Raw genomic sequence first — 7,597 nt, 5'->3', positions numbered from 1 at the left:
ATGCAGACATAGTTGCTTCAGCAGATGGCCCAGAACATGCAGAACATGGGGCAAGGGAATGGGAATGCACCCTCTCATGTCAGAGATAAGAGGGGAGAGTTCCTGAAAGGACACCCGCCTGTATTTAAGCACTCTGCCGACCCACTCCAGGCTGACGACTAGCTACGTGCCATTGAGAGGCAACTGGAGATTGCCCAGTGTGATGATAAGGAGAAGGTTTTATATGCTTCTGGACAGTTGCAAGGAGCTGCACTAGATTGGTGGGACTCATTCTGCTTCAGCCATACCGAAGCTAATCCCATCACTTGGGCTGAGTTCTGCAGTGCCTTCCGCTCTCACCACGTGCCTGCGGGACTGATGAAGCTAAAGAAGGAGCTCTTGGCTCTCAAGCAAGGGAGCATGACCGTTGCTGAATATCATGACAAGTTCATACAATTGTCACGATATGCACCGACTGAGGTAGATGAGGGTGGAAAGAGGCAGGAGCTGTTTATGGAGGGTTTAAATGATGGTCTCTAGTACCAGCTGTTGTCTCATACTTTTGCTAACTTCCAGCAGCTGGTGGATAAGGCTTTAGTGATCGAGAATAAGCGCCGCCAAAAGGAGGACAAAAGAGGAAGTTTCAAGGATAACAATCCAGGAGCAACTCTCGCTTCCGTGCCAACCCTCAACAAGCTCAACCTCAGCAGCGCTATCAAGGTCAGACAGGTCTCAACCGCAACCAACAACCCCAGCGTGCGTAGCAGCAGCAGCAGTATAAGGCACCAGCTCAGCGCCAGCAATAGCCCAACAATGTACTAGTGAGGAACAATGCCCCCAATGCTCCATAGAGGAATGGCGCACCAAAAGCGCCAAATGCAGTTAATGATAATAAATGCTTCAATTGTGGAGAGCTAGGACATTACTCCAATAGATGCCCTAAGAAGACGGCTAACTCGCAATAGAATTATGTTCAGGGAAAGGTGAACCATGTGACTGCTGAAATAGCTCAGGAGGCACCAGATGTGGTGATCGGTACGTTTCCGGTCAACACAAACTCAGCTACAGTACTTTTTGATTCTAGTGCTTCACATTCCTTCATAGCATATACATTCATAAAGAAGCATGGTATTCTAGTAAGTGTTATGAAGAAACACATGTTAGTAAGCTCACCTGGAGGGGTAATGAAAGCAGAGTGGATATGCTTAGCTGCTAGTCTCAGCATAAGGGGGGTAGAATTTCAAGCAAATCTTGTAGTCATAAACTCATCTGGTATTGACGTCATCTTGGGTATGGATTGGTTAAGGTTGCAGAAAGCAGTATTAATTGTGGCAATAGTTTTATGAATCTTACCACTTCATCCGGAGAGGAAGTTGAGTATGTGGCAACTTAGCCAGCTGCAGAAATCTACCGGGTTAATCAGTTGGAGGGCACAACCTTATAAGATATAAGGATAGTAAACGAGTACCTAGATGTTTTCCTTGAGGAATTGCTAGGTATGCCACCTGATCGAGACATCGAGTTTATAATTGAACTTTTACCTAGAACTGCACTCATAGCTAAGAGACCCTATAGAATGGGAGTGAATGAATTAGCAGAACTTAAGAAACAATTAAGGGAATTGTTAGATAAGGGTTATGTTCAACCTAGTTCTTCACCTTGGGGTGCACCAGTACTGTTTGTAGAGAAGAAGGATGGTACACAGAGGATGTGCATAGATTACAGGTCACTTAATGAGGTCACAATTAAGAACAAGTACCCACTACCTAGAATTGATGACCTATTTGACCGGTGTGAAAGGGGCTTGTGTGTTTTCCAAGATCGACCTTCGATCTGGATACCATCAGTTGAGAATAAGGCATACTGACATCCCCAAGACTGCTTTTGGGACCCGATATGGACTGTATGAGTTCACAGTCATGTCTTTTGGTCTGACAAATGCACCTGCTTATGAACAAAGTGTTCATGGAGTACCTTGACAAGTTTGTCGTCGTGTTCATTAATGACATACTAGTGTACTCTAAGATTGAAGAAGAGCATGAAGAACATTTGAGGTTGGTGTTGCAGAAGCTTAGAGAACATCAGCTTTATGCCAAGTTTAGCAAATGTGAGTTCTGGCTAAAAGAAGTATCTTTTCTTGGTCACATAATCTCTAATGGAGGAGGAGTAGTAGATCCCAAGAAAGTTAGAGATGTGTTGAGTTGGAAGCCACCTAAGGATGTTAGTGAGATTCAGAGTTTTTTGGGTATGGCTGGGTATTATAGGAGATTCATCGAGGGATTCTCTAAGTTAACAAAGCCCATGACTGCTTTGTTAGAGAAGAATGCTAAATTTGTATGGACTAAGCAATGTCAGGATAGTTTTGAGGAGTTGAAGAGGAGATTGACTGCTGCCCTAGTGCTTATCTTACCTGATCTCACCAAAAGCTTCTCTATCTATTATGATGCCTCACGGCAAGGTCTAGGTGACGTTCTTATGCAAGAAGGCAGAGTTATTGCCTATGCATCCAGATAGCTGAGAAAACATGAGTTAAATTATCTGACTCATGATCTAGAATTAGCAGCCGTGGTACATGCTCTCAAGATTTGGAGGCATTACCTGATAGGTCATAAGTGTGAGATTTATATGGATCATAAGAGTTTAAAGTATATATTCACACAGTCAGATCTGAATCCAAGGCAGTGTAGATGGCTGAGTTAATCAAGGATTATGATTTGGATATACACTATCACCTAGGAAAGGCTAATGTTGTAGCAGATGCCCTGAGTAGGAGTTATGTGAACATGGCCAATACAACTCAACTACCTGAAGAGTTGTGTGTGGAGTTCAAATACTTGAATTTGGGTATTGTAGCTAACACCATGGAGTTAGAGGTAGAACCTACTCTAGAACAAGAGATTCGTAAGCGACAGTTGAATGATGAAAGGATCAAGGATATTGCAGAACATATAGTGATTGGTTAAAGCCCCAGGATTCTACATGGATGATTGAGGGACAGTATGGTTTGGAAAAAGGATTTGTGTGCCAGAAGTGAAATCTATTAGGGAGTCTATTTTGAGGGAAGCTCATGACTCAGCCTACTCCATACACCTAGGGAGTACTAAAATGTATCTTGATCTTAAAGAGAGATACTGGTGGTATGGACTAAATAGAGATGTAGCTGAACATGTGGCCATATGTGACATGTGCCAAAGAGTAAAAGCAGAACATCAGAGGCCAGTAGGTTTGCTACAACCAATGAAGATACCCGAGTGGAAATGGGAAGAAGTTGGAATGGACTTTATAGTTGGATTACCCCATACACAGAGAGGATTTGACTCTATTTGGGTAATTGTGGATCGTCTGACAAAAGTGGCACATTTCATTCCGGTTAAGATAACTTATTCGGGTGCAAAGTTGGCAGAGTTATACATGGAAATGATTGTATGTTTATATGGAGTACCAAAGAAGATTGTTTTGGATAGGGGGTACACAGTTCACATCACATTTTTGGTAGAAATTGCATGAGTCCATGGATACGAAGTTGAACTTTAGCTCAGCTTACCATCCTTAGATAGACGGGCAGACCGAGAGAAACAAATCGGATCTTAGAGGATATGCTAAGAGCTTGTGCTCTATAGTATGGGACAAGTTGGGATAAGAGTTTACCTTATGCTGAATTCTCCTATAATAATAGCTACCAAAAGAGTCTCAAGATGGCACCGTTTGAGGCATTGTATGGCAAGAAGTGCAGAACCCCATTGTTTTGGAATCCAACGGGGGAAAGTCAAGTCTTTTGACCAGATGTTTTACAACTAGAAGAAAAACAAGTACAAACAATAAGGCAAAGCTTGAAGGTTGCACAGTCTCGATAGAAAAGCTATGCAGACACAAGAAGAAGAGATTTGGTGTTTGAAATCAGTGACTTTGTTTATCTCAAAGTATCACCTATGAAAGGAGTTAAGAGATTTCATACTAAGGGAAAGTTGTCACCTAGGTATGTGGGACCATTCAAGATCATCAACAGGAGAGGAGAAGTTGCTTACCAGCTAGAATTACCAGAGCAGCTTTCAGGTGTTCATGATGTCTTCCATGTGTCGCAACTTAAGAAATGTTTGAGAGTACCTAGGAACAACTACCTTTGGAAGAACTGGATATCCGAGGAGATCTATCATACAAAGAATATCCAGTGAGAATCTTGGAAACCACAGAGAGAATCATAAGGAGCAAAATAATAAGAATGTGCAAGGTTTAGTGGAACAGACACTCTGTGGATGAGGCAACTTGTCAGATTTAGAGACCATCATTACTTCCGTGGCGATGACATCTTACATATTAGTTTCGAAGAATTGCATCAACTATTCCACTTGAACGCTCTAGACAAATCAATCATTAGCTCCTTTTGTTTGTAAGTGATTCTTACTTTTATTTAATAAACTCACTTCCATGCGTACGTGTATATAATTATCCTCACATGTAACTTATATTTATATACAGATTCTAGATGTCAGAGCTCCAAAGAATACAAGACACCAGTGTTGGCTTCATTGATCCTTATATCGTATTCAAAACCGATATTATTGTCAAGGACCACTGGGTATCTGAAGCACAGACGAATATCATGAAGTTCTTCGTGAAGCAACACGACAAGACAACAATACTTTTCCCGTACAACTTTGAGTAAGTGTTAATAATAATATAGTCTACACATTTTATGTAATATCAATACAACTTATATGCATGTACGTGTGTGTATAAACCAATGCAGGTTTCAGTGGATACTCATTGTCATTGAGTTAAACTCAAGTCAGTTAGTAATCTTGGACTCATTGAGAAAAGAGCGAGCACAATACCAAGATATGATAGATATTATCCAGGAGTAATTTCGATCTCTCGCGCACAACTATTATTGAATAGACTTTGCCATAATTTATTAACGATCGTACATTATTGGTCGCACAGAGTTTGAAAAGAGTTTATTCGGCAACACCATAAGAATTGCAAGGCACCACTTAATATAGTTGAAATACCAGTAAGTAGTACTATATATACTTCTCCACGTGTTTAATTACTATATCGTACTTCAATTTACGTGTGAGATGATGAGAATAATCTTCTTCTCGTACAGTGGTATTTGCGGCAGGAACCAAGTAATAACTTGTGTGGATACTACGTTTGTGAATTTATCACTGCAATACATAAGAAGAACTCTGAAGATGTCCTCAGAGTACGTATATATATCAAATTTTTATTTATTTTTAAATGAATACTATATATGTCTGTATTAATACTTTTCCTTTTATTTCAAATACAAGACTGAATGGTTGAAATGAAAGGGTCTGCAAAAAGACCATCTGAAAGCAGTTCAAGAGTCCATAGCAGGATATCTTCTAGAAAAAGTGCTAAATCCCAACGGCGAGTTCTACTTTGATCTAAGGAACTAATGATGTAAATTAAATGTTTATTGATATCGTTATTTTCGAGAACAAGATCATGAAAGTGTTGTATATATACATATATATCTATAATATATATAGTTTCATACTTTATTCGAATATAATAATCCTCGAGATGAGAATTAGATGTAATTATATGCGTGCATGTATTTATATAGCAGCGTAGAATACGTACATAAAAACATATTATTATATAAACAAATATGTGTAACTAAACTGAAAACAAATTAAACAAAAAAAAAAGAAAAAGAAAAGGAACCTTTAGTCCCGGTTGGGGTTACCAACCGGAAGTAAAGGGTGAACCTTTAGTCCGCTGGTTGAGGTTATCAACCGGGACTAAAGGGTGCGCCAGGTTTTGCTCGGCTGGAGGGCCTTTAGTCCCGGTTGGGGAATAAAGGTCCCTCTTTAGTTCCCGGTTGGGACTAAAGGTCCCTCTTAGTCCCGGCTTGATGACCAAGACTGAAGGTTCCACCTTTAGTCCTGGGATCGTTGTGTCCCGGCGTGGTAAACCGGGACTAAAGGCCGTTATCGCCCGGAACAACAAGTCCATTCTATAGTAGTGCTCCCTGAAAATCAATTATGACATGTAGGGTCAAATCCGCTGGATCCCTACTTGCTACTATCAGATGGAGATGGTACCCCATCGCCCAATCCATTTTGTAGTAGTGCTCCCTGAAAATCAATTATGACATGTAGGGTCAAATCCGCTGGATCCCTACTTGCTATTATCAGATGGTGATGGTACCCATCGCCCACATCGGCATTGTCTATTGCAACTTTTTTTAGAACTTTCGGCGTCTGCAATATTTCCAGACATCTAAATACCACCCACACCTTGAACACCACACCAATTATAATATGCAAACATCTCAGAGAGATCATACAAAAGACATCTGGATTAGTCAGAAGCTAAGGAGTAAAAGAAATACGATCATATAACATGACCACATAAAGGACGCCTCACCATTCAGATCAAAATAAGCACAGTTGGTCCATGGTCAGGCAAGAGAGCAACCTTCACAGGGTTGTGAGCATCCTCTTCAAGTGTTAATACTCCCATGTGCATATAGATATCGGTCTTGACATAACCAGGTGTCAGACAGTTGATATGCAATGTAAGATACTTCTTGGAAAGAATCCTAGTATATGCATTAAGTGCCGCTTTGGCAACTTTATAGGCTGGCCACCCATGTGCCTCTACTAAGTTGGCCTTAAAATCCTCTAGGAACTTATTCAACAGTTCCGCCAGTTTATTTTTAGTGAGATTGTCAATGTCATCAAACTCCTTCTTAAGGTCTTCACTGTTGAAGTTCTGCTCAAAAAGAAGGAATGTCGCGATCTTCAGTAACTAAAATTAGACTAAAACTAAGTGAGCATTTCATTGCATGCAAACCCTAGTAGAAATGATATTTTGTGACATTTGAAATGAGCAGACTTAATAAGGCAATATCTAATATAGTGCCATGGTGGTTTGTTCTCATACATTGTATAGCTTCATCGTATCTTTCTTTTGAATTTTCTCTCATCCATTCAACTCTCTGATTTACATCCATGCCATCGACCTAGGCCTCGTTTAGATCACCTCCAAATTCCAAGTTTTTTCACTCTCTCTCCACCACATCAATTTTTGGACGCATGCATGGAGCATTAAATGTAGGTAAAAAAAATAACTAATTACATAGTTTGGTTGTAAATCACGAGACGAATTTTTTGAGCCTAGTTAGTTCATGATCGGACAAAGTTTGTCAAATACAAACGAAACGTGCTACAATGTCCAGATTGCAAAAATTTGCAATCTAAACAAGGCCCTATACTTCATGGACATGTCAATTATTCTAGAACTATTTTTTCTGGTATAATATAATTGTGCAATCAGTGCATAGTTAGTCAGGGCAGACAAATATTTAACAATCAAATGATGTAGCAACGTCGTAGCTGAATTGCATAATTTAGGAATTATCAACGTCCAATGAAGATGTTTATATCCTAACCACTATTCTTCAAGCTATATTAGATCAGAATGAGTAGTATAGGTGCTTTGAAACTGTGAAATACAATTGCATTCGCCTTAATGTGCCTCGGTGTGAAATGTAAGAAGTGCAAGAGAATTGCTCACAAGCTGCACATTTGCAATACTTTGTGATATTTTGCTTTAGATCAAGGGTACCTTATCCTTGATTGTG

At 39.9% G+C, this 7,597-nt stretch overlaps 1 pseudogene; it reads right to left on the bottom strand.

Annotated features, from left to right (window-relative positions):
* Positions 1–6,316: 6,316 nt before the first annotated feature.
* LOC136533927 ((-)-isopiperitenone reductase-like) lies at positions 6,317–6,967 on the bottom strand (annotated as a pseudogene).
* Between the last annotated feature and the right edge of the window lie 630 nt (positions 6,968–7,597).

The sequence above is a fragment of the Miscanthus floridulus genome, unplaced genomic scaffold, assembly GCF_019320115.1.
Source record: "Miscanthus floridulus cultivar M001 unplaced genomic scaffold, ASM1932011v1 os_1323_2_3, whole genome shotgun sequence".
Classification (NCBI taxonomy): Eukaryota; Viridiplantae; Streptophyta; class Magnoliopsida; order Poales; family Poaceae; genus Miscanthus; species Miscanthus floridulus.
Note: the sequence above shows the minus strand (reverse complement) of the source record. Positions and strands in the feature narration are given on the sequence as shown.